This window comes from Heptranchias perlo, unplaced genomic scaffold (genome assembly GCF_035084215.1).
Source record: "Heptranchias perlo isolate sHepPer1 unplaced genomic scaffold, sHepPer1.hap1 HAP1_SCAFFOLD_292, whole genome shotgun sequence".
In the NCBI taxonomy this organism is placed as follows: Eukaryota; Metazoa; Chordata; class Chondrichthyes; order Hexanchiformes; family Hexanchidae; genus Heptranchias; species Heptranchias perlo.
The window spans coordinates 112,710-139,869 of record NW_027139304.1 but is presented as its reverse complement, the minus strand read 5'-3'; the positions used below and the strand labels follow the sequence as shown (position 1 = coordinate 139,869).

The 27,160-nt window shown below is 47.4% G+C and overlaps 1 long non-coding RNA gene across 1 annotated transcript in view; it reads right to left on the bottom strand.

Annotated features, from left to right (window-relative positions):
• Positions 1-2,147: 2,147 nt before the first annotated feature.
• Positions 2,148-27,160, bottom strand: part of LOC137310946 (uncharacterized) — a 62,240-nt gene continuing 37,227 nt past the window's right edge. The window contains exons 2-3 of the long non-coding RNA XR_010960216.1: positions 16,133-16,363; positions 2,148-2,223 (exon numbers count right to left, since the gene is read on the bottom strand). This is a non-coding gene — a long non-coding RNA (uncharacterized lncRNA). The remainder of the gene's footprint in view (positions 2,224-16,132; positions 16,364-27,160) is intronic.

Sequence of the window (27,160 nt, the reverse complement as noted above, 5' to 3'; positions counted from 1 at the left end):
CCAGCGAGCACCGTGGGGTCGCCAGCGAGCACCGTGGGGCCGCCAGCGAGCACCGTGGGGCCGCCAGCGAGCACCGTGGGGTCGCCAGCGAGCACCGTGGGCCGAACTTATTGTCCATCCCAGGTTGCACTGAGAAGGAGCTGATGGGCGTTCTTCAAGAAGTGAGCATTTTTACAACTGAGTGGCTTGCTCGAACAGCTCAAAGAGCATTAACAGTCACATAGCGTGGGGCTGGAGTCACCTGTAGGCCAGTCTAGGGAGGGATAGCAGGTTCCCTTCATGCAGGGCATTCATGAACCAGTTGGTTGAACCAGTTGGGTTTCATCAACAATTCAGCCACTTTCATGGTCATTTATTTCTGGCGCGAGCCCAGGTTATTGAAATCAATCTCACAACGTCCCACGGCAGGGTTCGAACTCCCCATCACTGGGATCAGAAACATTGCAACATCGTAAGTGAGAGAAGGAGTGTCTGCTCGCATCAATGGGCTCGGCAGCGATGGGGATGGCATCGTGCAGATTACGGGCAGCCACAAGTACCCGGGCTGGGCTTCAGTCATGGCAGGGGTGGCAGCAGCTGGTGGGAGTGATGGAAGGTACAAGAGGCGGTGACGAGGAGAGGGTAGATGCCATGAGCAGCTCCGAGGTGGGTGGAGCTGTAAACAACACCACAATGCCATCTATCTTAGAATCGGAGAAGGGACATCTCAGAGGGGCTCGTAAACATCACTAAATATGTAATTTTTATGAATGACCCTGTCCGTGGTGGCGTGACCCTGCCCTGCGTGGCGTGACCCTGTCCGTGCGTGGCGTGACCCTGCCCGCGGGCGGCGTGACCCTGTCTGCGGGCGGCGTGACCCTGCCCGTGCGTGGCGTGACCCTGTCCGGCGGGCGGCGTGACCCTGTCCGTGCGTGGCGTGACCCTGTCTGCGGGCGGCGTGACCCTGTCCGCGGGCGGCGTGACCCTGCCCGTGCGTGGCGTGACCCTGTCGCGCGGCGGCGTGACCCTGCCCGTGCGTGGCGTGTGGTTATGGTGCCCAGACTTGAAAGGGCTCGATCCACTGGTGATCCGGGGACTGGTGTGAACAGCGACAGCCATAAGTAGGAATTGTCTTTCCCTCTGGGCCTAAGACTGTGGATTTACCTGTCCTGGCCAAGCCCACCCACTCACCAGCCGTCCCAGCCAAGCCCACCCACCCACTCACTGGCCGTCCCGGCCAAGCCCCACCCACCCACTCACTGGCCGTCCCGGCCAAGCCACCCACCCACTCACTGGCCGTCCCGGCCAAGCCCACCCACCCACTCACTGGCCGTCCGGCCAAGCCCACCCACTCACTCACTGGCCGTCCCGGCCAAGCCCACCCACTCACTCACTGGCCGTCCCGCCAAGCCCACCCACCCACTCACTGCCGTCCCGGCCAAGCCCACCCACTCACTCACTGGCCGTCCAGGCCCAAGCCCTCCACCTCACTGGCCGTCCGGCAAGCCCACCCACCCACTCACCGGCCGTCCCGGCAAGCCCACCCACCGACCCACTCACCGGCCGTCCCGGCCAAGCCCACCCACCCACTCACAAGCCGTCCGGCCAAGCCCACCCACCCACTCACTAGCCGTCCCGGCCAAGCCCACCCACCCACTCGCCGTCCGGCCAAGCCCACCCACCCACTCACTGCCGTCCCGGCCAAGCCCACCCACTCACTAGCCGTCCCGGCCAAGCCCACCCACCCACTCACGCCGTCCCGGCCAGCCACCACCCACTCACCAGCCGTCCGGCCAAGCCACCCACCCACTCACCAGCCGTCCGGCCAAGCCACCCACCCACTCACCAGCCGTCCCGGCCAAGCCCACCCACCCACTCACCAGCCGTCCGCCAAGCCCACCCACCCACTCACCAGCCGTCCGGCCAAGCCCACCCACCCACTCACCAGCCGTCCCGGCCAAGCCCACCCACCCACTCACCAGCCGTCCCGGCCAAGCCCACCCACCCACTCACTAGCCGTCCCGGCCAAGCCCACCCACTCACTAGCCGTCCCGGCCAAGCCCACCCACCCACTCACTAGCCGTCCCGGCCAAGCCCACCCACTCACTAGCCGTCCCGGCCAAGCCCACCACTCACAAGCTGTCTGCCTTCTTACCAAGAGGGATTCTGGGCATTCTGGCTGTCCACAAAATAGATACATTCCTTTTTCCTGAGGTTTTTGTGAATCCATTTTCTGAATTGATCCTGAAGCAAAAAAATAAGTTTTAAAAGGTCACTAATCATAGACTCAGAATCGCAGGGACACAGGAACATAGGAACAGGAGTAACGGAGCCTTGCTGCAGACAGCTGAAAGAGCCTGCGAGTGGGAAAATGTACTAGACGTTGCCAAAGGTACTGACTGTGTAGTGCAACTATGTGTGGTGTGAATTAAAAGGAAATTATTTAAAATACAAATGGTTCACGGGTTATTGTGTGTTGTACAAAAAAGTTACGAGGTGGTAGAACATTTTAAATACCTCGATTAGATCACCCCTTAATCTTCTATACTCAAGGGAACACATGCCTGGTCGATGAAACCTGTCCTCATAATTTAACCCTTTTAGTCCCGGTATCATTCTGGTGAATCTGCACTGCACCCCCTCCAAGACCAATCTATCCTTCCTGAGGTGCGGTGTGTTCATTGTATGATTTATATCAATTATTCAGGCGGTGGGTATCAATTGGGGACTCTCTTCTATCCATTTATATGAGAGCTGATCGTGGTTGTGGAGGGTGTAATGTGGATCTCTGTGAATAAAGGCTTGGAAGTAACTGAAGACCAGGCTCTCGTGTTCTATCCCTCACCACCCGGCTAAACAATTTATAACATGGTGCCCAGAACTGAACCCAGTCTCCAGATGTGGTCTAACCAGAGCTCTGTACAGCTGGAACATCACTTCCACCCCTCTGTATTCCACTGTTTTCTCCACTCACTGAATCTCTCAATGTTCCTTTGCAACTTTCTGCTCCCATCGACACTATTCACTGTTCCGCCTAACTTAGTGTCGTCAGCAAACTTAGATATACATGGAATTGCATCGAATTTACAGCACAGAAACAGGCTATTTGGCCCAACAGGTCTGTGCCCATGTTTATGCTTCACATGAGCCTCCTCCCTCCCTACATTATTTCACATATCCTTCTATTCCAATCTCCCTCATGTACTTGTCTAGCTTCCCCTTAGATCGATGCTATTTGCCTCAACTACTCCTTGTGGGAGCGAGTTCCACATTCTCACCACTCTCTGGGTAAAGAAGTTTCTCCTGAATTCCCGATTGGATTTATTGGTGACTATCTTATATTTATGGCCCCTAGTTCCGGTCTCCCCCACAAGTGGAAACATCTTCTCTACATCTACCCTATCAAAATTATAAAGTGTTCTATCAGGTCACCCTTCAGCCTTCCCTTTTTTAGAAAAAAGTGCCCCAGCCTGTTCAATCTTTCCTGATATACGGCTCTCTATTCCTCCATCCAAGTCATTTATAAATATAGTGAAAAGCTGAGGCCCCAGTACAGATCCCTGGGGGACACCACTAGTCACTTCCTGCCAATTTGAGTACATACCCATTATCCCGACTATCTGTCTCCTGCCTCCTAACCAATTCCCTACCCATGTCAATAGATTGCCTCCAATTCCATGCACTCTCATTTTTGTTAACAGTCTCATATCAAATGAACTCTGGAAATAAATACCATCCATAGACACTCCCTTATCTATAACGTTTGTTACCTCCTCAAAAAATTCAACTAGGTTTGTTAGATGTGACTTACCTTTTATAAATCTCTGATCAGCTCATATTTGTCTAAATGCTCAGTCACTCTGACCTTAGTGACAGATTCTAGTAACTTCCCCACAACAGACTTTAGACCAATAGGCCTATAATTTCCTAGTTTATCTCTCTTACCCTTCTTAAATAATGGAGTGACATTGGCAAGTTTCCAATCCAAGGGGACAATTCCTGAATCGAGAGTTTTGGAAGGCCGTGACTGGAGCATCTACAATTTCCTCACCTCTTTCTTTTAATACCCTGGGGTGGAAACCATCAGGACCTGGAGATTTGTCAATCTTTAATAACATTAGTTTCTCCATTTCCATGTTTTACTTATATTAAATCTAGTAAGTTCTTCCTCTTGATTTATTTAGTTTTCCTTGTATCTCTGGTACATTATCCTCATCTTCTACTGTGAAGACCAATAAAAGTAAGTATCATAATAGGTACAGCATAGAAGAGGCCATTCGGCCCATCGTGACTGTGCTGGCTCTTTGGAAGAGATGTCCAATTAATCCCACTCCCTTGCTCTTTCCCCATAGCCCTGCAATTGTTTTCCCTTCAAGTATTTATCTAATTCCCTTTGAAAGTTATTATTGAATCTGCTTCCACTGCCCTTTCAGGCAGCGCATTCCAGATCATAACTCGCTGTGAAAAAAAACGTTTCCTCATGTCGCCTCTGGTTTTTTTGCTGATCACCTTAAATCTGTGTCCTGTGGTTACTGACCCTCCTGCCAGTGGAAACAGTTTCTCCCTATTTACTCTATCAAAACCGTTCATGATTTTGAACACCTCTATCAAATCTCCTCTTAACCTTCTCTGTTCTAAGGAGAACAATCCCAGCTTCTCCAGTCTCTCCACATAACTGAAGTCCCTCATCCCTGGTACCATTCCAGTAAATCTCCTCTGCACCCTCTCTAAGGCCTTGACATCCTTCCTAAAGTGTGACCAGGACTGGACACAATACTCCAGCTGCACCTAACCAGTGATTTATAAAGGTTTAGCATAACTTCCTTGCTTTTGTACTCTATGCCTTTATTTATAAAGCCCAGGATCCCATATGTTTTTTTAACCGCTTTCTCGACCTGTCCTGCCACCTTCAAAGATTTGTGTATGTGCACCCCCAGGTCTCTCTGTTCCTGCACCCCCTTTAAAATTGTACCATTTAGTTTATATTGCCTCTCCTCATTCTTCCTACCAAAATGTATCATTTCACACTTCTCTGCGTTAAATTTCATCTGCCATGTGTCTGCCCATTTCACCAGTCTGTCTATGTCCTCCTGAAGTCTGTTATTATCCTCCTCATTGTTTACTACATTTCTGAGTTTCATGTCATCTGCAAACTTTGAAATTATACCCAAGTCGAGGTCAAAAAGAGCAGTGGCCCTAATACTGACCCCTGGGGAACACCACTGTATACTTCCCTCCAGTCTGAAAAACAACCGTTCACCATTACTCCCTGCTTTCTGTCCCATAGACAATTTTGTCTCCACACAGCCACTGTCCCTTTAATCCCATGGGCATTTTGCTAACAAGTCTATTATGTGGTACTTTATCAAATGCCTTTTGAAAGACCATTTACACAACATCAACCACACTACCCTCATCAACCCTCTCCGCTACTTCATCAAAGAACTCAAAACAAGTTAGCCAAACACGATTTTCCTTCAACAAATCCTGCTAACTTTTAATTATTAGCCCAACCTATTCCAAGTAACCTCATGGCCCGGCATATTCCTCACTCTACCATTACCAACAAGCCAGGGGGTCAACCCTGGTTCAATGAGGAGTGTAGAAGAGCATGCCAGGAGCAGCACCAGGCGTACCTAAAAATGAGGTGCCAACCTGGTGAAGCTACAACTCAGGACTACATGCATGCTAAACAGCGGAAGCAACATGCTATAGACAGAGCTAAGCGATTCCACAACCAACGGATCAGATCAAAGCTCTGCAGTCCTGCCACATCCAGTCGTTAATGGTGGTGGACAATTAAACAACTAACGGGAGGAGGAGGCTCTGTAAACATCCCCATCCTCAACGATGGTGGAGTCCAGCACGTGAGTGCAAAAGACAAGGCTGAAGCGTTTGCAACCATCTTCAGCCAGAAGTGCCGAGTGGATGATCCATCTCGGCCTCCTCCCGATATCCCCACCATCACGGAAGCCAGTCTTCAGCCAATTCAATTCACTCCACGTGATATCAAGAAACGGCTGAGTGCACTGGATACAACAAAGGCTATGGGCCCCGACAACATCCCGGCTGTAGTGCTGAAGACTTGTGCTCCAGAACTAGCTGCGCCTCGAGCCAAGCTGTTCCAGCACAGCTACAACACTGGCATCTACCCAACAATGTGGAAAATTGCCCAGGTATGTCCTGTCCACAAAAAGCAGGACAAATCCAACCTGGCCAATTACCGCCCCATCAGTCTACTCTCAATCATCAGCAAAGTGATGGAAGGTGTCGTCGACAGTGCTATCAAGCGGCAGTTACTCACCAATAACCTGCTCACCGATGCTCAGTTTGGGTTCCGCCAGGACCACTCGGCTCCAAACCTCATTACTGCCTTGGTCCAAACATGGACAAAAGAGCTGAATTCCAGAGATGAGGTGAGAGTGACTGCCCTTGACATCAAGGCAGCATTTGACCAAGTGTGGCACCAAGGAGCCCTAGTAAAATTGAAGTCAATGGGAATCAGGGGTAAAACTCTCCAATTGCTGGAGTCATACCTCGCACAAAGGAAGATGGTAGTGGTTGTTGGAGGCCAATCATCTCAGCCCCAGGACATTGCTGCAGGAGTTCCTCAGGGCAGTGTCCTCGGCCCAACCATCTTCAGCTGCTTCATCAATGACCTTTCCTCCATCATAAGGTCAGAAATGGGGATGTTCGCTGATGACTGTACAGTGTTCAGTTCCATTCGCAACCCCTCAGATAATGAAGCAGTCCGAGCCCGTACGCAGCAAGACCTGGACAACATCCAGGCTTGGGCTGATATGTGGCAAGTAACATTCGTGCCAGACAAGTGCCAGGCAATGACCATCTCCAACAAGAGAGAGTCTAACCACCTCCCCTTGACATTCAACGGCATTACCATCGCCGAATCCCCCACCATCAACATCCTGGGGGTCACCATTGACCAGAAACTTAACTGTTAGGAAGGGAGTTCCAGGATTTTGACCCAGCGGCGATGAAGGAACGGCAATATATTTCCAAGTCAGGATGGTGTGTGACTTGAGGGGAACGTGCTGTGGTGTTGTTCCCATGTGCCTGCTGCCATTGTCTGCGAGAGTGCATGCACTAATATTCTCTGCTGATGCACTGGAGACCTTGGGTGCAAGAGGTGGACAGAAGGAGGGACATTCCATATCCGCGGGGTGGGGTGGGGGCAGAGGCCCTCCAGACATAAGCCCAAAAGGCAGTGGGAGGCAGCGGGGGACGAAGTCATTGCCAGGAGCACAGCATCATGAACATGGATGCAGTGCAGGAAGAAGTTCAATGCTTTGACATGAGTGGGCAAGGTGAGTGAGGTCAACTGTCAAGTGGCGTCTCCCACCAACTGCACCACACACTACACCCCCCATCACCCACATACCAACAAACTCTTTCCATCAGTACTCAACTCTTCCAACCAGATGCTTCCTCTCACCCTTACACATTACCACTGTTTCAAGCCACCCGCCCACAACTCACAGGCCACACACACTGGCTGCTGTTCAACCATGACAGGCACACCATCGGGACACACATCCCACTTTCTTGCAGGTGAAGGTGGTCCATATCAAGATGCAGCAAGTGGCCGTGGCATTCAGCCCCTCGAGCCTGTTCCACCATTCAGTGAGATCATGGTGGACCTGTGACCTAACTCCATATAACCGCCTTAGCCCCATATCCCATAATACTCTTGGTTCACATAAATCTGTCAATCTCAGATTTAACTTTCACAAGTGAGCTAGCATCAACTGCTGTCTGCAGAAGAGCGTCCCAAAATCTCCCACCCTCTGCGTGTAGAAGCATTTCCTGACTTCACTCCTGCACGTCCTGGCTCTAAATGTTAGGCCATGTCCCCTAGTCCTAATATTCAAGTCTAGAAGACCTCCAAAAACAGTTACAAATGTCTCGGCAGCCAGGAACAATAATCCAGCCACTAACCTGTAAATCCTGAATCGTCCCTTTAAATAGCACTGATGGGGGGTCCTCCAGGCACTCTAAGACACGTTCAGATGGTCGGGGTTATGACTGCGTTGAGTTGGGCGTTAGACACCATTTTGGGACTTATCACTTTAAATCGGTGTTGCACACTGATTGAAGCCATTTTCTCCCTACTTTACATGATTCCAGCGTTCGTTATCTGCGCCTGCGCTAACTCCTATACCAAGATGGCGTCTGGCACACGTCACTCTGGAAACAAGCGTGCACATCCAAGACGCCATCTTGAATGTCGGAGAGGCCGTATCGCACTGAAATGTCTTTAAAAGTTTCCCCACCATCGACGTTAGTCTGACTGGCCTGTGGCCGGGTTTATCCCTCTCCCCTTTTTTGGACAGGGGTGTAACATTTTCTATCCTCCAGTCCTCTGACACTATCCCCATATCGACGGAGGATTGGAAAATTGTGGCCAGAGCCTCCGCAATTTCCACCCTTACTTCCCTCAGTAACCTAGGATGCATCCCATGTGGACCGGGTGACTTTTCTACTTTGAGTACTGCCCATCTTTTAAAACCTCCTTTATCTATTTTTATCCTATCCAATATCACTACTACCTCCTCCTTTACTGCTACAATGGCAGCAGCCTCTTCTCTAGTGACGAACGATGCGAAGAATTCATTTCGTGCCTCAGCCACACCCTCTGCCTCCACAAGATCATCTCCTATTTTGTCCTTAATCGGTCCCACCCTTCCTTTGACTATTTATATGTTTATAAAAGACTTTTGGGCTCCTTTTTATGTTAGCCACTAATCTATTCTCATACTCTCTCTTTGCCCCTCTTATTCCCTTTTTTAGATTTCCTCTGTACTTTCTGTATTCAGCCTGGTTCTCTACTGTATTATGAACCTTACATTCATCATAAGCCTCCTGTTTCTGTTTCATTTTAATCTCTATATCTTTAGTCATCCAGGGAGCTCGAGCTTTGGATGCCCTTCCTTTCCCCCTCGTGGGAATGTGTCTACTCTGTACCTGAACCATCTCCTCCTTGAAGGCCTCCCATTGTTCAATTAGCAAGTATTTAGTAAGTCTGCCATTTCCTGATTTCCAATTACAATATCACCTGAGTCTGTCTTTAAGGGGCCCACATTACTCTTCGCCACCCTCTTTCTCTTAATATATTTGTAAAAACCTTTAGTGCTGTCCTTGATATCCCTCACAAGCTTTTTCTCTTATTCCCTTTTTGCAGTTCTTACCACTTTCTTCGTTTCACTTTGCTGTTCTTTATCTCTCTCCCAATCCATGGGATCTCTACTGTTCTTTGCCTTTGTATAAACCCTTTCTTTTAGTTTTATACTATCTCATTTCCCTTGTTGACCGAGGTTGTTTAATTACACTGGTAGAGCTCTTGCCCTTTAAGGCCATGTACGGGTCTTGTATTCTACCAAATGCTCTTTGAACAACTCCCCCTGTTTGTCTGTAGTTTTATCCGTTAATCGTGGAATGTTTATCTCCCAGGTATGGCCAGTTTGCAGCCAGGTCTCAGTGATGGGGACCAGGTCATACCCTTTAAACTGAAAGTGAGCTTTGAATTTGCTTGTTTTATTCCTGTGCTATGTGTATTTGTGTACTGAACTTTTAATTGGGCAATAGACCCTGGCCTTTTGCCCTGATGCAGTTTTTCTCACATTTTTTAACTTATCATTGGCCTTGTTTTTTCTCACTTCTGTTGTATTTTTATCAGTTATTTTGTTATTTTTCTGATATTTGTTTCTGAACCTGAAGTATTTATATTATCTTTAACACTGTTAATGACCTGGACTTCCCCCTCATCCCTTTTACCTCCTCCACCACTTTATTGGTTGAAAGTCCAATCCACAGCCCCATTTATCTGATCCTTTCCACTGGGACACTGGTCCCATTCTGCTTCAGGTTGAGTCTGTGCCAACAGTACAGCTCCTTCCTGTCCTAATACTAGTGCCAGTGTCCCATGTCTGGGGGCCTCCTCCTTCCCACACATTCACCCTCCTGATCTGTCCCTGTGCCAATTAGCACGTGGCTCGGGTAGTAATCCTGAGATTACCACCTGTGAGATCCCAGGCGCTAAATTGGACCATGTGGCGCCCATTGTTTCGGCGCCACACGGCCTCTCTGACATCCAAGATGGCGTCTTGAACGCGCACGCTGTATCCTGCGTGATGTGCGCTGTACGCCACTTTGGTATAGGAGTTAGCGCAGGCGCAGATAATGAACGCTGGAATCATGTAAAGTCGGGAGAAAATGGCTTCAATCAGTGTGCAACACCGATTTAAAGTGATAGACACCATTTTGGGACTTAATGTTCAACTCAACGCACAGTCTTAACCCCGACCATCTGAACGTGTCTTAGAGTGCCTGGAGGACCCCCCACCGGTGCTATTTAAAGGGACCATGCAGGATTTACAGATTAGTGGCTGGATTATTGCTTCTGGCTGCCGAGACATTTGTAACTGTTTTTGGAGGTTTCCTAGACTTGAATACTAGGACGTGGGGACATAGCCTAACATTTAGAGCCAGGACGTGTAGGAGTGAAGTTAGGAAATGCTTCTACAGGCAAAGGGTGGGAGATGTTTGGAATGCTCTTCTGCAGGCGGCAGTTGATGCTCGCTCAATTGTAAATGTTAAATCTGAGATTGATAGATTTCTGTGAACCAAGGGTATTATGGGATATGGGACTTAGGCGGGTATATGGAGTTAGGTCACAGGTCCACCATGATCTCACTGAATGGTGGAACAGGCTCGAGGGGCTGAATGCCACTGCCACTTGCTGCCTTTTGATAAGCGCCACCTTCTCCTGCAAGAAAGCTGGACGTGTGCCTGAGTGATGTGCCTGTTATGGTTGAACAGCTGCCAGTGTGTGTGGCCTGTGAGTTGTGGGTGGGCGGCTTGCCACAATGGTAATGTGAAAGGGTGAGAGGAAGCATCTGATTGGAAGAGTTGAGTACTGATGGAAAGAGTTTATTGGTATGTGGGTGATGGGGGGTGTAGTGTGTGGTGCAGTTGGTAGGAGATGCCACTTGACAGTTGACCTCACTCACCTTGGCCACTCATGTCAAAGCAATGAACTTCTTCCTGCACTGCATCCATGTTAGAATCATAGAATCATAGAAGTTACAACATGGAAACAGGCCCTTCGGCCCAACATGTCCATGTCGCCCAGTTTATACCACTAAGTTAGTCCCAATTTCCTGCACTTGGCCCATATCCCTCTATACACATCTTACCCATGTAAATGTTCATGATGCTGTGCGCCTGACATTGACTTCGTCCCCCGCTGCCTCCCACTGCCTTTTGGGCATATGTCTGGAGGGCCTCTTGCCCCCCCCCCCCTCCCCCCACCCTGCTGCCGTGGATATAGGATGTCCCTCCTCCTGTCTACCTCTTGCACCAAGGCCTCTAGTGGATCAGCAGAGAACCTTGGTGCATGCACTCTCACAGGCCTGGTACAAACTCAGATCGGCAGATTGGTGAGGTCTGGTGTGCAGATTGGAGGATGTGGGATTTAGTAGTGCGCAACCTTTATTCAATGTTTTAACATAACTCATCAGTGTGTAAACATAGGGATGGGAGCTGCACCTGTGTTTTACGTGTGCGATGTCTGATCTCCGTTCAGACTCCATGCCGACCCGTATCGTATATTTTGCAAATAAGAGGAGCCGGCTGCCTTTAAGAGGTGCGAGGCACTCGCACGATATTGGGGGCCTCCTGCTGGTGAGCAGCCACACAACAGCGCAGTCAGATAAACCACCTGGCAGCATGAGTCTCACGTGCTGCCTGCATCTCAACGAGCAGGTGTGGGTTAATTGCACACCATGACCCCCGCACCCAGATTCAGGGGTTATCGAATTTAACCCCCTATATCTATTACATCTTTGAGTAAAGATTCCATTATCTTTCCTACTACTGACATTAAGCTAATTGGTCCATAGTTCCTTGGATTTATTCCATCTCCCTTTTTAAATACAGGAATCACATTAACTATCCGCCAGTCCTCTGGCACCATTCCCTTTTCCAATGAATGTTTATATATATGTAATAGTGCCTCTGCTATCTCTTCCCAAACTTCTTTTAATATTCGAGGATGCAATCGATCCGGACCAGGGGTTTTATCCTCTCTAAGTTTGATTAGTTTATTCATTATCTCCCCCCTTTCTATCTTAAATGTCTTTTTACCTTTTTTGTTCTTTTCTTCTAATCTCCTGCCCACCTCGTTAGTCTCTCTGGTAAATACTGAGGCAAAGTAACTTCAATATTTCTTTCCCTAATTCCATTCTCATCCCCTCAAAATTAACTTTTTTCCCGTCTTTTACTTTGGTCTTTGTCTTTCTTATTTCTTTCTCAATCATTATTTTAAACCTTATTATGTTGTGATCGCTATTGCCTAGATGTCCCCTACGCTTACTTCTCTGGTTCATTTATTATTTATTCGTTCATGGGATGTGGGCGTCGCTGGCGAGGCCGGCATTTATTGCCCATCCCTAATTGCCCTTGAGAAGGTGGTGGTGAGCCGCCTTCTTGAACTGCTGCAGTCCGTGTGGTGAAGGTTCTCCCACAGTGCTGTTAGGAAGGGAGTTCCAGGATTTTGACCCAGCGACGATGAAGGAATGACGATATATTTCCAAGTCAGGATGGTGTGTGACTTGGAGGGGAACGTGCAGGTGGTGTTGTTCCCATGCGCCTGCTGCCCTTGTCCTTCTAGGTGGTAGAGGTCGCGGGTTTGGGAGGTGCTGTCGAAGAAGCCTTGGCGAGTTGCTGCAGTGCATCCTGTGGATGGTGCACACTGCAGCAACGGTGCGCCGGGGGTGAAGGGAGTGAATGTTTAGGGTGTTGGATGGGGTGCCACTCAAGCGGGCTGCCGTTGGATGGTGTCGAGCTTCTTGAGTGTTGTTGGAACTGCACTCATCCAGGCAATTGGAGAGTATTCCATCACACTCCTGACTTGTGCCTTGTAGATGGTGGAAAGGCTTTGGGGAGTCAGGAGGTGAGTCACTCGCTGCAGAATACCCAGCCTCTGACCTGATCTTGTAGCCACAGTATTTATGTGGCTGGTCCAGTTAAATTTCTGGTCAATGGTGATCCCCAGGATGTTGATGGTGGGGGATTCGGCGATGGTAATGCCGTTGAATGTCAAGGGGAGGTGGTTAGACTCTCTCTTGTTGGAGATAGAACCGCAGAAAAGAGACAGCACAGATGGGGGCCATTCGGCCCATCGTGTCTGTGCCGGCTCGAAGAACAACCAGATGCCCATTCCAATCCCACCTTCCAGCACCCGGTCCGTAGCCCTGCAGCTTACAGCACTTTAGGTGCAGGTCCAGATATTTTTTAAGAGTTGTGGTCCCTGCCTCTACCACCAATTCGGGCAGCGAATTCCATACACCCACCACCCTCTGGGTAAAAGAAGTTTTTCCTCATGTCCCCTCTAATCCTTCCGCCAATCAGCTTAAATCTATGTCCTCTAGTTCTTGAACTCTCCGCTAGGGGAAACAGGTACTTCCTGTCTACTCTATCTGGGCCCCTCAGAATTTTGTACACCTCAATCAAGTCTCCCCTCAGCCTCCTCTGCTCCAAGGAAAACAACCCCAGCCTATCCAATCTCTCCTTGTAGCTGCAATTTTCAAGCCCTGGCAACATTCTTGTAAATCTTGCCTGCACTCTCTCCAGAGCAATTACGTCCTTCCTGTAATGTGGTGACCAGAACTGCGCACAATACTCCAGCTGTGGCCTTACCAGCGTTTTATACAGTTCCATCATTACATCCCTGCTTTTGTATTCTATACCTCGGCTAATAACGGAGAGCATTCCGTATACCTTCTTCACAACCTTATCTACCTGTACTGCCACCTTCAGGGACCTGTGCACATGCACTCCAAGGTCTCTCACTTCCTCTACCCCTCTCAATATATTCCCGTTTACTGCGTATTCCCTTTTACTGTTTTTCCTCCCTAAGTGCATTACCTCACACTTCTCTGGGTTGAACTGCATTTGCCACTTTTCTGCCCACTCCACCAACCCATTGATATCTTCTTGGAGTCTACAGCTATCCTCTTCACTATCGACTACACGGCCAATTTTTGTGTCATCTGCAAATGCCCCCAATTCATTAATATATACCACAAACAGCAAGGGACCCAGCACTGAGTCCTGTGGCACACCACTGGAAACGGATTTTCATTCGCAAAGGGATGGTCATTGCCTGGCACTTGTCTGGTGCGAATGTTACTTGCCACTTATCAGCCCAAGCCTGGATGTTGTCCAGGTCTTGCTGCATGCAGGCTCGGACTGCTTCGTTATCTGAGGGGTTGCGAATGGAACTGAACACTGTGCAGTCATCAGCGAACATCCCCATTTCTGACCTTATGATGGAGGGAAGGTCATTGATGAAGCAGCTGAAGATGGTTGGGCCTAAGACACTGCCCTGAGGAACTCCTGGGGCTGAGATGATTGGCCTCCAACAACCACTACCATCTACCAGGGGGAAGGAGGTGATACATTTTAAAAATAAAGCAAATAAAAACCAAACAGACTAAAAAGTAACTATCTATAAATAAATAGATTATTTAGTGGAGAGAAACGGTGCTGAGTGCCAGGGATGGAGCCCATTCGCCATTCACTAAAAACAGAGAGAATGAGATAACAGTGAGGTCACTGTGAACAGAGAGGAGGAGCTCTGAGAGACTCGGAATAAAAGGTTAATCAGGGTAAGTAAACAGTCAATAAATCAATAATAATCGAGTACCTAAAGAGGGTTAGGGATAAAAAGGTTTTTAAATATAATGGATGGCAGCTGAGATCCATTGCCTGCAATTCCTGGGCCATGTGAGAACTCCAGGACGCTTCGTGTATCCTGGAGGGCCACATGTGCAGGAAATGCCTCCAGTTGCTCGACCTCAAGCTGAGGGTTTCTGAGCTCGAGGGGCAGCTGGAGTCACTGCAGAGCATAAAGGAGGCTGAAGGTTTCCTGGATCGTACATTCCACAGCCATAGAGAGTTCAGGACAGCAAGTGGGCGGCCATCCGAAAGGGTAAGAAGAGGCTGGCAGTGCAGGAATCTTCTGGGTGTGTGGCACACTCAAACCGGTATTCAGCATTGAATACCAGTGAGGGTGATGACACCTCGAAGGAATGCAGTCCTGAGCATGGCAACATGGGGCAAAGGACTGCACAGCAGGGCACAGTGAAGTGTAGAAATGCAGTAGTCATAGGGGTTCGATAGTCAGGAGAACAGACAGGTGTTTCTGTGACCGTTGACGTGAATCCTGCATGGTGTGCTGCCTCCCTGGTGCCAGGGTAAAGGATATCACGGAGAGGGTGCAGAACATTCTGTGGGGGGAAGGGGAACAGCCAGAACTCGTGGTCCATGTGGGAACCGACGACATAGGGAAGAAAAGGGATAAGGTTCTGTGGTCAGAGTTTCAGGAGCTAGGGAAGAAGTTAAAAAGCAGGACCTCAAAGGTAGTAATCTCTGGATTACTCCCAGTGCCATGCGCTAGTGAATATAGATGTAGGAAGATAAGGCAGGTTAATGCGTGGCTAGAGACATGGTGCAGGAGGAAGGGCTTCAGATTCCTGGGGCACTGGGACCAGTTCTGGGGCAGGAGGGACCTGTTCAAGATGGACGGGTTGCACCTCAACAGAGCTGGGACCAATGTCCTCACGGGGAGGATCACTAGTGCTGTGGGGGAGGGTTTAAACTAATTTGGCAGGGGGATGGGCCTTAGATTAGAAAGGAGAAACAAGGGGCACAAAGGATTGGGAGAGACAGACAGCACTAGAGTAAGAAATAGCACAGTATTGGATGGGATGAAACTAAGAGAGAGAATACAAGTAGGTCAAAGAGTGTTTGATGGGACAGTGTAGAGGGAGCTTTACTCTGTATCTAACCCGTGCTGTACCTGCCCTGGGAGTGTTTGATGGGACAGTGTAGAGGGAGCTTTACTCTGTATCTAACCCGTGCTGTACCTGCCCTGGGAGTGTTTGATGGGACAGTGTAGAGGGAGCTTTACTCTGTATCTAACCCGTGCTGTACCTGCCCTGGGAGTGTTTGATGGGACACTTGCTGCTTGAAATGCAATGTGTTCCAATCTCAGTGCTCCCCTTGATGATCTCACAAAAGCCAATCAAACCAGAATGCTCTTTATCTGCTCACACTCTGCCCTAGACTTTACCTGTTCCTTGACGATCACTTTTGCTGAACTGTGCCCAGTGTTGATTAAACTGGAGTTTCTTTTGATGGAACCCAGCATGTCGCTGCTGCATGTGCTTTTGCATTGATCAACGCTCTCTGTTTGGAGAGGATAGATCCTGTTGTTTTCTTGAGACGCCATGATGTTTTGCTCCTCAGAGGAAGACGTGCCTCAAACCTTTGTTGCCCTCTCACTCATCATCAGCAGCCCTTCCTGTGGGAATAGATAGGAGTTGGATCAGTTGGATAAAAACTTGAGGTAAAGGTACAGGACACCAGCAATGTGCCAATGACCAGAAACTTAACTGGACCAGCCACGTAAATACTGCGGCTGCAAGAGCAGGTCAGAGGCTGGGTGTTCTGCAGTGAGTGACTCACCTCCTGACTCCTCAAAGCCTTTCCACCATCTACAAGGCGCAAGTCAGGAGTGTGATGGAATACTCTCCACTTGCCTGGATGAGTGCAGCTCCAACAACACTCAAGAAGCTCGACACCATCCAGGACAAAGCAGCCCGCTTGATTGGTACCCCATCCACCACCCTAAACATTCACTCCCTTCACCACTGGTGCACTGTGGCTGCAGTGTGTACCATCCACAGGATGCACTGCAGCAACTCACCAAGGCTTCTTCGACAGCACCTCCCAAACCCGCGACCTCTACCACCTAGAAGGACAAGAGCAGCAGGTATATGGGAACAACACCACCTGCACGTTCCCCTCCAAGTCACACACCATCCCGACTTGGAAATATATCGCCGTTCCTTCATCGTCGCTGGGTCAAAATCCTGGAACTCCCTTCCTAACAGCACTGTGGGAGAACCTTCACCACACGGACTGCAGCGGTTCAAGAAGGCGGCTCACCACCACCTTCTCAAGGGCAATTAGGGATGGGCAATAAATGCCGGCCTCGCCAGCGACGCCCACATCCCGTGAACGAATAAAAAAAATGTTAGAACAAGATAGGAGAGACGGTGAGATCAGCGGACACCAAGGTTGGGTTTTTAAAGCCTGTCGATTGTTGGAGGAGGGGAAGATGGATGTTCGTGAGGGGTTCCACAGTCTTGGCCCTGAGAGAGAATGAGTTAGGGTAGGCGAGGGCGCAATAAATCTTGATTTGAACGCAGTGACGAGGTGGGGAGGAGGAAGAGTGTCTGGGTTGGAATATTCGTAGCTTAGGAGGGACAAGAGGAAGGTTCAGAGGAGCATTGACCGTATAAAGATAGGTGCAATAGGGACAGGAAAGCTTGCGATGGAGAGACAGAGGTTGGAGGCTATAGGCAAGAAAGAGTTCACCTGTCGGCCATTCGGGCTTTCTCTCGTACTCTATCCAGGAGTGTGACAGATGTTAGCAGGTGTGTAACTGTTAGCTGAGCGTAATTAACACAGTGAGTGAAATGGCGGATATTTATTTGTGGTGAAAAGGGTCCAAAGAAATGTTTCCTGTGTGTGTGGGGCAGTAGTTGAGGCGAATAACATAGATACATTTAAGGGGAAGCTAGATAAACACACGTGGGCGAAGGGAATGGAAGGATATGCTGATAGGGTGAGATGACGTAGGGAGGGAGGAGGCTTGTGCGGAGCATAAACACCGGCAGAGACCAGTTGGGCCGAATGGCCAGTTTCTGTGTTGTACATTCTATGTAATTCTTTGTAGATCCGGTGAGTCATCTTGGCTGCTTGTTGCCTTCAACTATTTCTTCTCCCCCAGTCCTTCTGCCAAAGTTTGGACTGTGTCTCCTAGTTCTCCTCCTCCATAGTTACTTCTGCCTACTTGAAGAAATTGTGCGATATGCATGAATTTATAAATATATAAATTGTGCTCTCCTGGCCGGCCTCCCGTCTTCCACCCTCCGTAAACTTGAGCTCATCCAAAACTCTGCCCCCGTATCCTAACTCGCACCAAGTCCTGTTCTCCCATCACCCCTGTGCTCACTGATCTACATCGGCTCCTGGTCCAGGAACATCTCGATTTTAAAATTCTCATCCTTGTTTTCAAATCTCTCGATGGCCTCACCCCTCCCTATCTCTGTAACCTCCTCCTACCCTACAACCCTCCGAGATCTCTGCCCTCCTCCAATTCTGGCCTCTTGTGCATCCCCGATTTTCATCGCCCTTCTATTGGCGGCCGTACCTTCAGCTGCCTGGGCCCTAAGCTCTCCCTAAACCTCTCCACCTCTCTACCTCTCTTTTTTTTATTCATTCACGGGATGTGGGCGTCACTGGTGAGGCCGGCATTTATTGCCCATCCCTAATTGCCCTTGAGAAGGTGGTGGTGAGCCGCCTTCTTGAACCGCTGCAGTCCGTGTGGTGACGGTTCTCCCACAGTTCTGTTAGGAAGGGAGTTCCAGGATTTTGACCCAGCGACAATGAAGGAACGGCGATATATTTCCAAGTCGGGATGGTGTGTGACCTGGAGGGGAACGTGCAGGTGGTGATGTTCCCATGTGCCTGCTGCCCTTGTCCTTCTAGGTGGTAGAGGTCATGGGTTTGGGAGGTGCTGTCGAAGAAGCCTTGGTGAGTTGCTGCAGTGCATCCTGTAGATGGTGCACACTGCAGCCACAGTGCGCCGGTGGTGAAGGAAGTGAATGTTTAGGGTGGTGGATGGGATGCCAATCAATCTCCTCCTTTAAGATGCTCCTTAAAACCCACTCTTTGACCAAGCTTTTGGTCACCTGTCCTAATATCTCCTTATGTGGCCCGGGGTCAAATTTTGTCTGATAATCGCCTGTGAAGTGCCTTTGGATGTTTTATTACATTAAAGGTGATGTATAAGTGCAAGTTGTTGTTGATTTTGGATAGTGTGTTAGGGCAATGGCAATAGGAGGCCCCTAATCTGTCCAATCAATGGAATCTGCTTCAGCAGAGCAAGGGTATTTTCCATCAGAGTTGCTGTGGAGGTATGAGTTATGTGAACCTGGGCTCCTGTCCAGGGCGGCAGTGGGTCTGTTTGGTCCCATAGCAGTCACTCACCCCTTCAAATGATGATAGCATGGTGGACTGCTGCAAAATGAAGGCATAGTCCCAGTATTTGGTTGTGAGATCATAGCCCACCCTTCAATGTGGGTTGGGGACTACAATAGCCATCAGACAACGGGGATTTAACAACAATGCAGCAGGTGAATAGCTCCATGAAAAGGCCATCTTTGGATTTTAAGCAGTCGGGAACATACCATTCCTTTGGATGGAGAAAAGGCTGCTCTCCAGACTTGTGCTTTGTGTCCTTCAACTGAAATGTACAATCCCTAATGGCGGAAGGAATTGACCTGAGGCCTTTGCTCACAGCCCACATCATCCTGTTGTCATACACATGGGTCTCCGAGACCGCCTCATCGCATCATTACCGAAGACACGTCGCAACTTTCTGAAGGCGAACTGGAATAGCTACGTGACTTTGGATGGAGTCCTGTAAACCCAGCCAACTATGACAGATTGTAGCAACCTCCTTAAGATTGACGTGAGAAAGAACATCGCTTGTAGGTATAGGAAAGACTACCCTCCCCGCTGGTGAGGCAATTGTGGAGAAATACTGGACAACAAGTACCACACTCTTGGACTCACTAAACTCTGCTGGATGAGAGCGATAAAGAATAGTCATGCAGACCCTAGATTTCACCCACGTAAGCAGGGAAGTCTGGGGACTTCTCCATGGCTTTGGTGGTGCTAACCCGCACGTCACAACTGACATCATTGGCAGCCAAATACTCCTCAATTCCAAGATCGACATAGATCGCCATCAAAAAGCAACAGCTGCTTCACGCCCTTTCTGATTGCCCACAACATCGGATTTATCAAGACCATTTACCACAGAAGTGGACAAGATTCAGGCACTTACTAAACCTGGCAAAACTGCAGGCTCCACCGCCGTCTTCCCAGAATTCCTCAAGAACCCAGGTCAACGTGCCTCAATTGGTTGGCGTGTTTCTTTACCAATGTGCCTTCCTCTGGCCAGATGTCCAGGTTATGATCATCGCCACCCTGAAACCGGGTAAAGCAACCAATAATCCAAAAAACCGATATGATTGAATCTGCCTCCACCACCCCCTCGGGCAGTGCATTCCAGCTCATAACCACTCGCTGTGTTAAAAAGTTTTTCCTCATCTCACCTTTGATTCTTTTGCCAATCACCTTAAATCTATGTCCTCTGATACTTGACCCTTCCACCAATGGGAACAGTTTCTCTCTATCTACTCTGTCTTGACCCTTCATGATTTTGAACACCTCGATCAAATCTCCTCGCAACCGTCTCTGTTCCAAGGAGAACAACCCCAGCTTCTCCAGTCTATCCACGTAATTAAAGTCCCTCATCCCTGGAATCATTCCAGTAAATCTCTTCTGCACCCTCACTTAGCCAATTTATCAAACACCTTTTGAAAGTCCATATACAACATCAACTACATTGTCCTCATCGACCTTCTCTGTTACCTCATCAAAAAACTCAATCAAGTACACGTACAAATCTTTACATTACATAGAATTTACAGCACAGAAACAGGCCATTCAGCCTAACATGTTCATGCCAGTATTTATTCACACGATCCTCCTCCCACCTTTCTTCAACTCACCCACTCACCCTATCACCATATCCTTCTATTCCTTTCTCCCTCATGTGTTTATCCAGCTTCCCTAAATGTATCTACACTATTCACCTCAACTACTCCTTGTGGGAGTGAGTTCCACATTCTCACCACTCTCTCAATTCCCCATTGGATTTATTAGTGACTATCTTATATTTATGGCCCTAGTTCTGGTCTCCCCCACAAACGGAAACATCTTCCCGACTCCTACCCTACTGAACCCCTCTTAATTGTAAACACATCTATCAGGTCACCTCTCTGCCTTCTCTTTTCCAGAGAAAAGAGTCCCAGCCTGTTCCATCTTTCCTGATAATTATATCCTCTCAGTTCTGGTATCATCCTTGAAATTTTTCTTTGCACTTTCTCAGTGCCTCTATATCCTTTCTATAATATGGAGACCAGAACTGTGCACAGTACTCCAAGAGTGGTCTAACCAAGTTTAACATAAATTATCTGCTTTTCAATTCTATTCCTCTAGAAATGAACCCCAGTGCTTGGTTTGCACTTTTTTTGGGGCTTTTTAACTTGCAACGCTACTTTTAGTGATTTGTGACTCTGTACCCTTTGCTGCTCTACCCCACTTTCCAAGCAATATGTGTTCTCCTTGCTCCCCCTACCAAAATGCTCCATCTCACATTTATTTATATTGAATTTTACACGCCCATTCTGCAAGTTTATTAATGTCTTCTTGTATTTTGTCATCGTCTTCCTCTGTGTTAACTATACCTCTCAATTTTGTGTCGTCTGCAAATTTTGAAACTGTACTTCTGATTCCCAAGTCCAAATCGTTTATTTAAATTGTGAACAACAGTGATCCCAGCACTGATCCCTGTGGAACACCACTTCCCACCTTTTGCCAATCTGAGTAACTACCTTTAACCCCTCCGCTCTGTTTTCTGTTCTGTAGCCAGCTTGCTCTCCATTCTGCTACCTGTCCCCTGACTCCACACACTCTGACCTTAGTCATGGGTCTACAATGCGGTACCTTATCAAAGGCCTTTTGTTGAAAGCATATTACATCCACTGTATTACCCGTCTACTCTTTCCGTTACTTCTTCAGAGAATTCAATAAGGTTGGTCAAGCATGACCTTCCCTTCTGAAATCCGTGCTGATTATTCTTTATTATATTTTTCATTTTTAAATATTTTCCATTACCTCTTTGAGTAAGAATTCCATTATCTTTCCTACCACCGACATTAAGCTAACTGGTCTATCCCTGGATTTGTTCTATCTTTGTCTAGTTTATCAATTATCTCCCTCCTTTCTATTTTAAATGTTTTTATATCTTTTTCGATCTCCTCTTCTAATGTCATGCCCACCTTGTTAGTCTCTCTGGTAACAAAATAACTATTTAATATTTCTCCCATTTCACTGTCATTCCCTGTGAGTTTATCTTGTGTATCCCTTAGTGGCCCTATCACTATATTCATGTTCCTTTTGTTATTTATGTGATTATTGATTACTTTTTTGTTTCTTTTTATATTGCTTGATTTTTTTCATTTCATAATTCCTTTTTGCGTTCCTCATTTTTTTGACTTCTTTCCTATCCTCTTCCTGTTCCCTTTTCTCATCCTCTCCTTTATTGACTCTGTATTTAGAGTGTGACCTTTGTCTTTAGTTTCAATTTTACCCTTATCTCTTTATTCATCCATGGTGATTCATTATTGGCTCGTTTGTTCTTGTTTTTTAGAGGAATATATTGATCACTCTGTTGGACACCGTTTTAAATATTTCCCACTGCTGTTCTATCTCTTTGTCTGTCAACATTCTTTCCTGTTTACCTTCCCTAATTCCAACCTGTTCCCCTCAAAATTAACTTTTTCCCCATCAATTACTTTGTTTTTTGTCTTACTTGTGTCTTTCTCAATCTTTATCTTAAACCTTATTATGTTGTGATCGCTATTGCCTAGATGTTCCCCTACGTTTACTTCTCTTCTCTGTTCTGGTTCATTTCCCATTACTGGATCCAGCAGTGATTCCTCTCTTGTTGGGCTTCTCACATACTGGGTAAGAAAAGAGTCCTGTACACACTGTAAAAACTCCATTCCCTTTTCCCCTTTCCCTACCTCTTGCCAGTTTATTTGAGGGTCGTTGAAATCTCCCAAGATTATTATTCAATGTCTTGTCTTTTACTCATTTCACAGATTTGCCTACATATTCCACCTTCCACTTCCCTTCCACTATTAGCTAGTCTGTATTATACCCCGATTAACATGATCGAACCCTTCTTAGCCTATATCTCAGTCCATATGGATTCTGTTTCTATCTTAATGTTACCTATGTCCCTTTTATCCCCATTATGTTGCCTCTAATTAGTACAGTTACCCCACCCCCCTCCTTCCCTATCCTTTCTCAATACGTTGTATCCTGCAATATTTAACTGCCAGTCCTGTTCTTCACACAGTCATGTTTCAGTTATCCCTACTACATCTGGTTCATCACTGAATTACTGCCTCCAGTTCCCCCATTTTGTTTCAGATGCTGTGCACATTTCTGTACAGGCAATTTAATTTGTTTTTATTCATTATTTTTAGTTTTAACAGTTATTTTATACTCATGTTCTATAACTGTATTTGTTCCCTGACCCTTTGTTACCCTTGTTCCTTACCTTGGTCTGACCTTTGCTCTCATCTCCTATATTCTTTTATTTTCAGGTTACTGTTCTTTCTAACAGCTCCCCCCGCCTCCGTCTTACGTTTAAAGTCTTATCCACAGCCCTATTTATCTTTTTTGCTCGGATGTGCAACTGAACCCTGCTATGTGAATCGTCACGGTGCAGAAACCAGGACCTGTCCTCGCACATACCTCGCCACCACTTCTCAGGAGAGAAGCAACAATAATCCGAGAATACAAACTCAGACCTGCCAATTAATGAAGATCTCCAGCTCCTGAAATGCCGCCTGAAGAGCAGGAACCCATCCTGGGTTAGAGCTCGACACTCAAAACCTCTGAACTCTCAGCTAAAGACAAATGGTGGAGAGTGTGGGAAACCAGCAGGATTGAGAGTGAGGAGCTGATCAGTGACCCTGCTTCACCGTGCCATGTAAAATATGGGTCACTGCATCCGAACTTCACAGGGCGCTGTGACCACCTGCTCCAGAAATGGGAGATGCAGGGGAGTCGGGTGTGCCCGCGTGGAGAGGCTCCAAACCACAGAGCATCTTGTGGACCATTTCCCACTGAGATCATTCCCTGTGGGAACACCTTCTGTTGGCTCTATCACCAGAGGCCATGGAGTAGACGACCAACTTGGGCACTGACATTTAATGTTGCTTTTGAAGCTGCCGTATGAAAGAAGATGTTGTGAGATTTGGTTCTAAGATTTGAGATTAGCTGCACATTGATAGAATTTCCCATTCATAAAGAAAGAATGTGGATTTATACAGAGCTCTACATATCCTCAGGATGTCACAAGCGTTTCACAGCCAATGAAGTACTTTTGAAGTGTAGCTGCTGTTATAGTGTAGGGAAATGCGGCAGCCAATTTGTGCACAGTAAGATCCCACAAATAGCAATGGTCATCTATTACAGTAATGTTGGTTGAGGGGTACATTTTGGCAAACCGTTTCCTACAAAGTAAAAATAAAATAAAAGAAGGGGGCCTCCATCACCGGGATGGAAGTGAGTCACAAGGGGAGACAATGGTTGATGCCTGACGACGGGGCTGGGATAGGCAGGTCCAAACAGTCGGCCTGAGGATCACCTCAGATTGGACATTTGGGCCTCAATACCATGAAATCGGCAAGCTGCAGTCGTCAATCAGGCCCAAAGCGAGATCGTCCAGCTCGGACGCTGGTCACAGATCTCGGGTAGGTCCCAGGGGTGGGGTGGAGGGAGATGAATGGGTGGGGGCCCAGTGCAGATGGCAGGATTGCCGTGGAGCCTGGTGGAGCAAGAACGTTCCTCCTGCTCCACATTCAGGTAAGTTTTAAAAAGGTTTACTTCGTTGGTCTTTGGCAGAGTCGAGCGGTCCCTTTAAGGACCCCTGGTTAGGTCACTGGAGAGCCTGGAAAACTAGTCACAACTTGCACCTGGTTTACGACCAGTTTCAGAGAGGGGTCCTTAAACAGGCATTGGGCCCCTCATTAGCCAGGGACACCTGAATATTGCTCGAGCCAATAAAAGGCCAGATGTATCTCAGGCTCCCTTGGGCATGCGGGTCATAGTTCACTAAATTGGTCCTCATTGACCCCATTTTGAGCCCGAGAAGTGGGTGAAATGTGGCCCAATTTTTCCCCCATACTTGCCTCATTGGCAACTCTCCCTGTTATTACCTGCATTTCCTCTGTGTGTAAAGTTCTTTCAGTGAATTCGAATAAGAAGATAGTGAATGGCAGGGGGATGGGAACCTGAGCAGGGAGACAGAGGAGGGAGAAACAAGAATAGAAACAAAAGACAGAAAGGGAAGAAGCAATAGTGGAAGGCAGAGAAAACAAGGGCGAAAAACAAATAGGGCCATGGTGCAAAATAAAACTAAGATGACTAGCAATCTTAAAAAGACAAGTCTAAAGGCATTGTGTCTTAATGCGTGAAGCATTCGCAATAAGCTAGATGAATTAACAGCGCAGAGAGATATTAACGGTTATGATATAGTTGCGATTACGGAGACATGGCTGCAGGGTGACCAAGGATGGGAACTGAACATCCAGGGGTATTCAATATTTAGGAAGGACAGGCAAAAAGGGAAAGGAGGTGGGGTAGTGTTGTTAGTAAAGGAGGAAATCAATGCAATAGTGAGGAAGGATATTGGCTCGGAAAATCACGATGTGGACTCTGTATGGGTGGAGCTAAGAAACACCAAGGGGCAGAAAACGTTGGTGGGGGTTGTCTATAGGCCCCCAAACAGTGGTGGAGATGTAGGGGAGGGCATTAAACGTGAAATTAGAGACGCATGCAAGAAGGGTACAACTATAATCATGGGTGACTTTAATCTCCATATAGATTGGTCAAACCAAATTAGCAATAACACTGTGGGGGAGGAATTCCTGGAGTGTGTACGTGATGGTTTTCTAGACCAATACGTTGAGGAACCAACTAGAGAACAGGCGATCCTAGACTGGGTATTGTGCAATGAGAAAGGATTAATTAACAATCTTGTTGTGCAGGGTCCCTTAGGGAAGAGTGACCATAACATGATAGAATTCCTCACTAATATGGAGAGTGAAGTAGTTGAATCCGAAACTAGGGTCCTGAATCTAAATAAAGGAAATTATGAAAGTATGAGGTGCGAGTTGGCTATGATAGATTGGGGAACTTTACTAAAAGGGATGACGGTGGATAGGCAATGGATAATATTTAAAGAACGTGTGCAGGAATTACAACAGTTATTCATTCCTGTCAGGCACAAAAATAAAACAGGAAAGGTGACTCAACCGTGGCTTACAAAAGAAATTAGGGATAGTGTTAGGTCCAAAGAGGAGACATATAAAATTGCAAGAAAAAGCGGCAAGCCTGAGGATTGGGAGCAGTTCAGAATTCAGCAAAGGAGGACAAAGAGATTGATTAAGAGGGGAAAAATAGAGTATGAGAGTAAACTAGCAGGGAGCATAAAAACTGACTGTAAAAGCTTCTATAAATATGTCAAGAGAAAAAGATTAGTGAAGACAAATGTAGGTCCCTTACAGTCAGAAATGGGGAAATTATAACGGGGAACAAAGAAATGGCAGAACAATTAAACACATACTTTGGTTCTGTCTTCACAAAGGAGGACACAAATAACCTCCCAGAAATGTTAGGGAACCAAGGGAGGAAATGAAGGAAACCAGTATTAGTAAGAAAATAGTGCTGGGGAAATTAATGGGGCTAAAGGCTGACAAATCCCCAGGGCCTGATAATCTACATCTCAAAGTACGAAAGGAAGTGGCCCTGGAAATAGTGGATGCATTGGTGATCATCTTCCAAAATTCTATAGACTCTGGAACAGTTCCTATAGATTGGAGGGTGGCAAATGTAACCCCACTATTTAGAAAAGGAGAGAGAAAACAGGGAGTTACAGACCAGTTAGCCTAACATCAGTAGTGGGGAAAATGCTAGAGTCTATTATAGAAGATGTGATAACAGAACACTTGGAAGGCATTAACGGGATTGGACAAAGTCAGCATGGGTTTATGAAAGGGAAATCATGCTTAACAAATCTACTGGAGTTTCTTGAGGATGTAACTAGTAGAATAGATAGGGGAGAACCAGTGTAGTGTATTTGGATTTTCAGAAGGCTTTTGATAAGGACCCACACAAGAGGTTAGTGTGCAAAATTAAAGCACATGGAATTGGGGGGAATATACTGACATGGATTGAGAATTGGTTGACAGACAGGAAACAGAGAGTAGGAATAAACGGGTCTTTTTCCGGGTGGCAGGCAGTGACTAGTGGGGTACCGCAGGGATCAGTGCTTGGGCCCCAGCTATTCACAATATATATCAATGATTTGGATGAGGGA